This window comes from Pan troglodytes, chromosome 16, assembly GCF_028858775.2.
Source record: "Pan troglodytes isolate AG18354 chromosome 16, NHGRI_mPanTro3-v2.0_pri, whole genome shotgun sequence".
In the NCBI taxonomy this organism is placed as follows: domain Eukaryota; kingdom Metazoa; phylum Chordata; class Mammalia; order Primates; family Hominidae; genus Pan; species Pan troglodytes.
The window spans coordinates 22743148-22754117 of record NC_072414.2 but is presented as its reverse complement, the minus strand read 5'-3'; the positions used below and the strand labels follow the sequence as shown (position 1 = coordinate 22754117).

The 10970-nt window shown below is 51.9% G+C and overlaps 1 pseudogene; it reads right to left on the bottom strand.

Annotated features, from left to right (window-relative positions):
• Positions 1 to 566: 566 nt before the first annotated feature.
• LOC100611849 (putative golgin subfamily A member 8I) lies at positions 567 to 10970 on the bottom strand (annotated as a pseudogene).

Here is a 10970-nt window from a genome sequence, read left to right as displayed (position 1 = left end):
TGCTCTGAAATAGCTACTAATGTTACCTCCATTGTAGAGAAAACAGATGCCAGAGGTTGTTGTGGAAGGACCACGGAAACTATGAAATTTACTTGTAAGTTTCGGACTTAAAGGTTCTTCCTGCTCTGCTCCATACACTGCAACATTTTAGTTAACATACCTCTTAAAATACTGGTCCTTTCTGTATTTGGAGGGACTCATATTGCAGTGTGAAGTTTTTTCTTGCACTAAGCATTTGGTCATAAGCTCATTTGTGTTTTATGTCAGGTTTAAGTACCTCTTCAGACATTGTTCAGTTAGGAATGTAAATATGAGCAAACAGGTATCTGAAATAGATAACCTAGAAAAAAATCACTTATGAGAAAGTCAAGAAAATGTAAACTCTGAATTTGTGGCTATTTTCAGAATGTATTTTTTGGTATTTAATGGCATTATGAGTATATTCATTTTTTAAAATTCCTTGTCTTCTACAGATACATATAAGGTAATTTAAAAAATGATATGATATATAGGTTTTACTTCAAAATAATTCAGAGGAAGAAAGAATGTATATAAATGAAGTGGGAATACAAATGGAACAAAACAGGATGTGGCCAGGTGGCCTCTCCTTGGGCAGAGGAGGTGAGGCTCACCTCACAAAGATCTTTGGAGAGAGGGAGGCGGGGATCTGAGCACAGTGGGAGCCCCCCTCTTCCTGCCTGCCCACCCCGCCTGAGGGCTCCACTCACCACCATGCTTGTCTGCAGCCCCAAGCTCCTGGGGGGCTGGGGCTCCTGGACCGGGCTCATCAGCAGGGTTCTGGGCAGTGGCCAGGAATTTTCTGTGCCCATTTTTGTAGTTGCTATAAGCCGCAACACCATCTGCTGCAGCTCCAGCAGCTTCACCTGGAGGGAGGGTTGCTCAGCTGCCATGCCGCTGCCTGCGCCCACCCTCACACCCACCCCCACCCCCACCCCCACAGAGATGTTGCACACCCTACCTTCATCTCCTCCCTGAGCTCCAGCCTGATGGTGTCCTCCTCCCAGTGCCGCATCTTTGGCACGGCCCCCTGGTTCTGATAAAAGGTGATGGATTTTCCTGCGGGAGGACAGGGCTCAGATGCTGGGGCCCCTCCGACGGTCCTGCAGCTCCCCCTGCCATGCCCTGGCCTCCCACTCACTGATGGCAACTCTCTCGCCAGTGGCGGATGAAGCAAAGTTCTTTTTTCTTCACCAGCTCACTCAGGTCTGCCTTCTCCTCCAGGTGGTCCATAAAGCTGCTCTGGAGCCAAAATATTGCAGTCACATCTCGGCAGCGACCTGCCCTCAGGTGGCATTTTCAAGTCATGGAGAAGGCGGAGGTGAGTCCTGGCATGGGCCAGCTTCTCCATGACTTCCTGCAGGGCCCAGTGGGTCTCCCCACTCACAGACTCACCCCCAGGCCCTGGGGCTCCAGGGCCTCTGGCTGCCTCTGGCTCCTTCTGGGCTGAGGCCACCGGGTGAGCCAGGCGCTGGCAGCACACCCTCTGCTCTTTCACCTGCTCTTGTAACTGTGCCTGCTTCTCCTGGGCACTAGTTCCAGCGGACTTGAAAAATGCCACCTGAGGGCAAGACACGAGCATTCTTGTAGGGGCATACACGGAGCAAACGGGGCAGAGAGGTGGAGTGCAGGCCCTTCCCTTGGGGCCTCAGAGAGTACACGTTTGTCACAGGTGAAATGGTGTCTGACCACTGGCTCTCGGAAGGGGTGAGGGTCCAGAGAAATCAGAAGGCAGGGAAACGAAGAGCATAAAGGGGTCTTGGAGGGACCACAGAGAAAGGTGGCAAAATGGGTGCAGGGGGAGTCAGGCTCACCATGGCCTCCCTGTTCTCCAGGTCCTCTGGGACACTCTGCATGGGCGAGGTGCCTCCTCCCCCTCACTGTCCAGATGTTCTCCTCCGTGTCCTGTGGGGGGTGGCCAGAGGGGTCTTCAGACAACCCAACAAGGGAGGTACTGTGGGCCCACCTCTACCTCCACCCTCACTGTGTAACCCTGAGCCAGCCCCTCCCCAGAGAGCAATGAGCTGTTGTTCTTTATTTTTACTTTTAAGAATCAAGATCTTGCTATTCCGCCCAGGCACACTCCCACTACTGGTCGATGTGGGAGTTCTGACCTGCTCCCTTTCTGACCTTGGCCAGTTCAGCCATCCTTAGGCAACTTGGTGACCCCCCGCTCACAGGAGGTCACCACACTGATGCCGAACTTAGTGCAGGCACCCGGTCGGCATAATGACCAGCTGTTCTAAAGGTCTCTTCCAACTCCTCAATCCTATGCTGCTAGCAGTCCCCCCTTCCTCCTGGGGCTCTCTCCTCTTCCTCTGAGCGGTCTCCCGTACCTTCCCCAGGGAGAGCCATGAGGCTAGGCTGGGCTGTTAGCTGCTGGTTCTGCTGGCTGGCCGCTTCCAGGTGCTCCTAAGGGGCCAGGAAAGAGTGAGAAGGGATGGAGTTTGCCAGGTCGTCCCCCTCACGGCCCCGTCCTCGGTAGCTCCCTCCCCTGGGTCTCCTGCAACTTTTGGCAGGCCATCTCAGCCACTGCTTTGCCCCAAGCTTCCTGCTGCTGCAGCTGGTTCATTAGCTGGGTCTGTTGCAGTCACTGCCTGTACAGCGCCTCCTTCTCACAGGTCAGCTGCTGATAGGCGGCCACCTGCTGCTGATAGGTGGCCACGTACTGCTGCAGGTGACCCAGGTAATGGTCTGGCTGCTGCTGCAGACTCTGAGCCTCTTGGCTCTTCAGCTCCACCTGCAGGAAGACCCTGGGTGTGAGGGCATGTGGTGGCTGGCTTCCAGATTCTGGGCCCAGTAACAGGGTAGCGACAGCACTGTGGGGCTCTGTCGCCTGCCCAGGCCCCTGTCCCCTTACTCCAGGCCTAAGTGACTGCCTCCCTTTCCTAGAACCCCATGCCTCCTTCCCCAGCCTCAAATCTCATACCCTCTTCTCATTTACTCCTCAGCGCCTCTGTAAGGAAAATGCTAACTTCCCTTTGAAGTTAAAGAAACAGAGACTTAGAGATGCAAAGTACTTGAATGGTGACCAGTGGAACCGAGGCTGGAATCCAGTTTTAATCTAAGGAGACTTTTTGTTTTGTTTTGAGACAAGAGTGTCACTCTGTGGCCCAGGCTAGAGTGCAGTGGTGCAATCTCAGCTCACTGCAACCTCCACCTCCTGGGCTCAAGCGATTCTCATGCCTCAGCCTCCAGAGTAGGTGGAATTACAGGCATGCGCCACAATGCCCTGCTAATTTTTATTTTATTTTTTTTGTAATTTTAGTAGACTTGAGGTTTTACCACGTTGGCCAGGCTGATCTCAAACTCCCGACCTCAAGTGATTCTCCTGCCTCAGCCTCCCAAAGTGCTGGGATTATAGGCATGAGCCACTGCAGCTGGCATAAGGAGCCTGTTATAGCACTGTCTCTTCCCCTGTGATTGGGGGCTCCATGCCTCTAGCTGTGATGATGATGTCCAGACCTGAGAGGAGCCCAGGGCTACCCACCTCTAAAAGTCAGAGGGCAGGAAGCAAGAAACAGTCACAGTACTGCCCTGGATGGTGCTGGGGTCACCTGCCCCCAGGCTGGAGCTGCCTCTGGCTTGGTACCTCCCCTCCCCAGAGGCTGCTGCCCGCCTCCCAGTCCTTTTTGGATGAGGTGGAGGTTTCCGTGTCCTTCACCTCGCCCAGCTTCTCCTGTAGCTCCTTTACTTGCTGCTCCAACTGCAGTGCGCTCTTGTTCTCATTGTTCTGGACAGAGAGAAGCAATCAGCAGCCACCCATTGCAGCTGGAGACCCCAGAACTTGGTGTCTGCCTCCCATGGCACTGGGAAGGCTGGAGGCAGGTTAGAAAAATCATCCCCTCTCTCCCACAGCCACCTGGCTCACAGGTGCCTTTAGAAGTAACCTTTCACATGAGGGCCACACTGCCCCATTTTAGAGGTGGGGAAACAAAGGCCCAGAGGGCTTGGGAGGGCAGGCTCCCCAGGAGGGGCAACGCACCAGCTCCTCGAAGATGCTCTGTGGCTCGGCCAGCTGCTGAAGCCTCTTATGCTGCTCCTAAAGCCTCTCCTCCTGCTTCCGAAGCCTCTCTTCCTGCTCCCGAATCCTCTCTTCTTGTCCCCAGTTCAGGAGACTTATGCACTGATTGTTTTTGACCTGGGCCTGGAGCTCTACTGCCACTCTCTCTAGTTCCTTCCTCAGGTGCTGCAGCTCCACCTCAGAGGGCACTGCTGGGGGCTCTGTAGGCAGGGGTTCAGCTGAGAAAGGAAGCAGACAATAAGGGCCTCTGGATTCTCAAACAAAACAAAACAAAACAAAACAAAAACCGTCCTCTTGGTACACAGCTCCTCTCAGGCTCCCCAAACTTGGCCTCACTGCTAATGATTCCTCACAGCCGGATGGTAGCCAGTCTTCAAAGCCACTTTCAGATAGAGAGAACTGTGGGTGGCTGACAATGGGCCCCCTTTGCTGATAAAGACCCTGAGGCTCATGGAGATGACAAGACTTGCCGTCTCCTAGCACAGACCTCTTTCCCTCTGCCTCCCTCTCCCTTCCATCCACCCACCTCCCTGGGGCATTCTAAGCCACCCTCACAGCCCTCTGATGCCAGTCCTGCTCCCAGGTCACGCCAGCCCCATCTTAACCATCTGGTTTTTGAGTTTGGACAAGCTCCTCTCCAGATCCTCTACCCGATGCGTATAATGCTCCTTCTCTGTCTTCAGTGTGTAAACCTGCCCAAAGCACAGGGGGAAAGGGCCCTGGAGAGAGGGGCTGGTGGCTGGACAGGCTGCCCTCTCCCTCTCTGCCCCCACCTCCACAAAGCCCAGACCCATGACCACCTCTGGCTCTACTATTCCCATTTTACAGATGCCCAGAAAGATCCAGTGACCTATCTAATGTTGGGGGGCTGAAGGGTCAGATCTCACCTCCTGCGACATTTTTCTCATCCTCTGCTGCCACCGGGCCCTCTCTCCTTTTATTTGTTGAGCATAGTTATCTCTCTGTAATTGGACTTGTTGAAACGACTCCTTCAACTGCAAGAATGGGCACAGAAGTTAGGAAGGGCTGTCACTGGTCCTCACCTGCTCCTGGCCACCTGGGGTCATCTTCCTTCCACATCCCTCCCTCTGCAAAACCTCACCCATGTTAGCTATGCCTTCAGCCGTGCCTTCTCCTGTATGGACTGCTCTAACTGCCACTCGACAGGTGCTCTGCTGCGGCTCAAGAACTGGATGGCGAAGAGTGAGAAGTTCCAATCTGGGGAGCCTGGGACATTCCACACAGTGCCCCTTAAAAGGGCTAGGGCTAGGCTCAATATACAACTCGGTCAGTAAAGATCAAGGCATTTCCAAGCCCATGGTCTGGTTTTTAAAAGAACTCAGAAAAGTTGGAAGGGACAGGGAAAGAGATCGAATTTACAGCTGGCTAACAGAGGCCCAGAGAGATCAGATAATATTGCTATGGTTATTACTGTTATTATTACCACTGTTTGAACCTTTATGGAGTGCTTCAACGAGTTCCATGCTAGCAATCCCATTTAATCTTCGCCACCATAGGAGACAGTTACTATGATTACCTCTATTGTGTAGATGAAAAAACATGGAGTATTTGAGGTTAAGTGCTTGCCTAAGATCACTTAGGCAGAGCTGGGATTTGAACACCCAGGTCTATCTGATTCTCTAAACCCATTTTTCTTGCTGGGGGTGGGGTCACAGATAAGAAGGGGAAAATTAATCTTTGGACCCTTTTTGAAATGATGATACATTCGCATAGTCCGAAACTCAGAAAGTACAGAAGGGAAGTATCTCCCAGCCACCCTATTGCTCTCTCCTGAATTTTTTATGAACACTTGCAGACATGTTTTATGTATATTATCATAGTATGTACACAAACATGCACACACACACACATTTCCTCTCTCTACAGAAATGGTAACATACTAAAGGTACTCTTCTGTACCTTCACAGTACAAGTACCCAATACCCCACCTAGGACTTGGCCAAGACCACAGCCAGGTAAGGGCAGGGCAGGCACTTGGTCTCCAACCTCTGTGTCCAGTGCTCACTCCCCAAAGTGCCCCCCAACTCACCCACAGCAGCTGACTCAGCCCCACGCTGCCTCTAACAACCATACAAAAAAGCAGCCAGAAATGGCCATGCTGCCTTCTGGGCAGGACACTCCAACCTGCAGAAGGGACCTTTAGGCTCACTCCTCCATCTGTGAAGCTGGGCACCCAGGGGACAGGGCAAGTGGTTGAACTCACACTGATCTCCTTCTCCTCTGTGGTGGTGACAGCAGAGAGAGCCCGCTCTAACTCTCCTATACACTGCAATGAATATTGCAGGCAGCCCGCCAGATCCTTGGACTCTTCAGTAATGAGAGAGTTGAGATGGGGCCCAAAGGACTCCCCCTGAAGACCTGTCAAAGTGCCAGGTTGAAGGATGACAGGGTGCCCAGATTCCTACCTTCAAAGTATCTGAGAGAACATTTTGTGTCATATAGGTCTGTATTTAGTTGCTTTTTCTGTATGTTCAACCTCTGGATTTGAACCTTTGGGAGAAAAACCAAGCAAGTGCTGAAAGAGAAGGAAAGAAACACTCTCCGGAGGACAGGAGGAAACTTCACACCCTCCACTCACCTCTAGCTCCCTTTTGGCTTTTTCTTTCTTGTTTGCTTTTCCTATAGGAAGGGGAAGACAGAGCTCTTACCAGGGAGACGCAGAGACGGCACAGCAAGAGATATGCCCCCAGAATGCCACCAACGCCCCAGGACAGGCCCACCCATGGGACCAGGTTATCAGGGGCCCTGTGGGGATGGGGTGGAATCTGAGGGGTGAGCCTTCTTCCCCAGGCTGGGAGTGGGCGAGATGAGACTGAGGCCTCTATGTCTGAGTGCCCCCCAAACCCAGCAGTCGTGTCGCGAGCAAATAAAGAAATCATGTTACTTCTTCCAGCTGATGTTCCACTTGTTTCTTCTGTTGTTTCTGTGGGAAGAGTCAAATTAAGGTGATGGAGGGTGACCCCCTCAACTCTATTCCCCAGACAGGAAGCGGTAGGCAGGGGCCAGGAATGGATTTTAAAGGCAAAGTTCTCAGACCCAATGGGAACATGAACTGGTAAACTCTCTTCAAGCTCCCAAGGACAGAGGATTTGGGTCTTTGTTGGCTTTTGCCCACAGCCACAGAACTCAAAGTCTGAATCAGGACTCTCTTGAGAGGACAGTAACATAAACCCCTAGAGATGGAGTTTCAGAAAGGCCCCTCCTTCTGGCAGCTTGTGATTTAGAAAAGTGGGTTCATTCAATAAATGTGTACTGAGCATGTATGGGCCAGGTATGATTCTTCACAGCAGATATAGGATGGAAAAGGACAGACAGGAGCCCTTGGCCCTGAGGTTTCCATTCTAGGGGGCCTTTAAATTTCAGACTCTCAGAGCTAACAGAGACCTTTGATACTCACTACCTCCTCTGGAAACACAAGACCAAAAAGGAGAGGTGGCTTGTCCAGAATCAAAGAGCAAATTAGGGACTGAGTCACAGCAGAAATACGGGGCCCCTGACAACCAGTCAGGCAAGCACTTCCCCAAGAGGCAACAACCCCAGGGCGTGTGTAGCAAGGACTCGAGCAGGGGTGTCTGGAGAGGAGAGAGTCGGCAAAGAGGGCAGCAAAAGAAGAGCTATGCTGCATGCTCTGGGGTCCCTCCACGTGAGGCCTGGGCACCCCAGCTCCCTATTTGTCCTTGCCACCAGGGGCCCCCAGCACTTTCTTCAGGGCCCCAAGGGGAAACTGAAGCCCAGGATTGGCAGCGTGGACTCAGGGGACCCCACTGGACTCTTACCAAAGATTTGATGGTGTTCTTCAGTTGACTGATTTTTACGGACCTTGAATCCAGGACTACTGCTGGTTCTTGGCACGGGCTCTGAGGCGCATGCAGAGAGGAGGAGGTGGAGCAGGAGTAGGGGGAGAGGTAGAGAGAACAATCATTAGGGCTGGGGTGTGTGGGCTGTCTCAGCTGGCAGAGGGGCACCCAGTCCCACCTGGAGGAGGAGGTTGGAGGGCTGGCCTGCAGGGTCACTGCCCCTCCGCCCAGAGCCTCTTATCTCCAGATCCTTCAGGGCAGCAGATGATGTAGGGCCCTCCCCGTGGAAACCTGTTGCTGACTACAAGAGATGAGAGCGCATATGGAGATGTTCTGTCCCCCACAGTGTCTGAGCCCTCTGACTTCCTTTCTTCCCCATCAACTGGCAACATTTTCTTTTCTGCTTATCTTGGACCCTTTGTCCCATAACTCTGTGCCAACTTCTCTCATGGTTCTTATCTCCACATCATCCCACCCTGGGGCCCTTTCAGTGACTCCTGATGACAAGTGACTGTTCTCATTGTCCTGGCTTTCCCTTGAGACTGGGGATGAGGAAAATCAAACAGCAATGCTGGGTGTCCTGGGTGTTTACGGCAGGCCATGTACTAGGGATTAACATAAAAACAACAAAAACAAATCTCATTTAAACTTCACAAATGGAAGTCAAACAATACCATCTCTGTTATACAGATGTAAAAAGAGAGGCCCAAAGAGCTCAAGCAACTTGCCGTAAATCATATCCCTACCAGGTGGAGAGGCAGGATGCAAACCCAGAATTCCATTTTTTTTTTTTTTTTTTGAGACGGAGTCTCGCTCTTTCCCAGGCTAGAGTGCAGTGGCACAATCTCGGCTTACTGCAAGCTCTGCCTCCTGGGTTCATGCCATTCTCCTGCCTCAGCCTCCTGAGTAGCTGGGACTACAGGCGCCCACCACCATGCCTGGCAAATTTCTTTGTATTTTTTAGTAGAGACGGGGTTTCACCATGTTAGCCAGGATGGTCTCAATCTCCTGACCTTGTGATCCACCTGCCTTGGTCTCCCAAAGTGCTAGGATTACAGGCGTGAGCCAGCACACCTGGCCAAACCCAGAATTCTTAACCATCACCCAACAGTCCATCCGCGATCTTAACAATTACCCTCTATTGCCCCTTGGGCCCCCTGTCCCCAGAAGCCTGGCCAGCCAAGACTCACATCCCCAGGTGACTGGCAACCACCAGAAGTGGCTGTCTCAGGGATACTGCCATTTGTTTTCCTGTTCCTCTTGGCTCCTGCTGGAACTCTAGGGCTGTTTTTCTGCCAATATTCTTTTAACTGTGGGAAAGAAGAGCAGTAATACTCATAAGAACTGTCAGCCCCTGCAGCCACATCCTCCTTTACAGTTTTTACAAAATACTCTTATACACCATCTGATTTAACAACACCAACAACTGTACAAGGTGTTGTCACAATCATTTAGTGACTGAGAAGGATTGATATCATGGCTAGAAAAAAGAAAAAAAAAGAAAAAGGCGATACTGGGACTTTGAAACTCAGTCTTCTGACTCCAAGCTCTGGAGTTTTGCCAAGAATCAGCAGCTGCCAGGGACCAAAACCAGAGGCAGAGGTAGAAAAGTAAACATTAAGTAGGCAGGAACTGTATGCCATGTGGTTTAGAGTCACACATCCTCACACGTCTGTTAGTGTGAAGAAGTGCACCAGTACCTCTCAAACTTTTATATCAATGTGTCCTCATGGCAGAAGGCAGCCTTTCTGTGAAATCAGAATTCATCAGAAAGAGGACAACCCAAGCCTCATTTCAGAGAGAGGTCTGGTATACTCTTAGAAACCTATGTGACTGTCATCCCTAAGTACATTCATGTTTTTTCTCTTGATCTCAAGAGAATCAAGGGAAACTGATGCTTCAGAAAGATGCCCCACATTTATCCTGTGGCACTCAAAGTACCCAAGCTTGAGATAATATGAGGAAGATTCAAGGTGTCAAGTTCAGTTTCCCAAGATCTATTTCACAGAAGATGAGCAAATGTCACTTCAGAGACCACTGACTGAAGGAGAGTCTGGTCCCAGAACCATGGAGAATTAGAATATGAGGTGGAGAACTCAGAAAAAAATGTTAAAATCTCTCTGGAAAGTAGAAGCCTGGGAGAAAACCAAATCAAACCCATTCTCTCATTGCCACCCAGAGATACTGTCAATGTTTTGAGTTCATGGGGGAAGTGTAGGCTTTTCCCACCGTCAACATCTGTAAGGGAGTGAGGCAGCCTGGAACCTCTTGCTCCTAGGTCCCATAGTCTCCATTCCCCTTCCAGCTGGAAATTTGTGCTGTGACCAGAGGAACCAGAAACGGGGTGAGAACGCTTAGGGGACTGGGTCATAAGATCAAAGGCCAGTCTTGCAGTAACGGCAGTTACTAGGTGGGCTGTGACATCACAACATTCCACTCCTCCTGGTCGGGGGGGAGGGACCATGTCAGCACCATGTCCAAGTCGCCGCTCCACGATGGGGGAGGGAAGCACAGGGTTGGGACCCAGCTCCTTGGAGACGCCAGCACAAAGAACCCAGGGAGGTCGACCTTGAGGCAGCAGGAGGGGAGGGCACAGTCTGCAGCAGGGAGTCCCAGGAGTCACCAGCCCAAAGTCACCCAGGGATGACTGGCGAGGGTGGGGCCTGGCTCCTTGGAGATGAGAGCCCAAAGAGCCCAGGGAGATCAAGCTTGGGGCGGCAGGAGATGAGGGCCCAGTAATGGAGCGGGAAGCCCCAGGAGTCACCCACCCAAAGTCACCCTGGGGTGATTGGCGAGGGCAAGGACTGGGCTGCTTTCTGAAGGGGTGGGGCTGACTGACAAAACTTTGGTGGGGGTAGCCCAAGGCACCGGGGTTGGGGGGACCAGTCCAGTGTGCCTCAGGAGTCGTATAGACTCTGGCAGGGGTCTTGTCATCAGAGGGGTTCTGTGGCTGGGTTGAGGGGCTATGACCTAGTGCGTTTTTACCTTCTTCTTGGCTGCAGCCAATTTGTTGTGTTGAGTTTCTTCTGCCATCGCAGGGTGGGGAGGGAGGCAGGGTTGGGGCCACAGCAGCAAAATCTCAATGAGAACCGATCAAGGCCTCCAGTCAC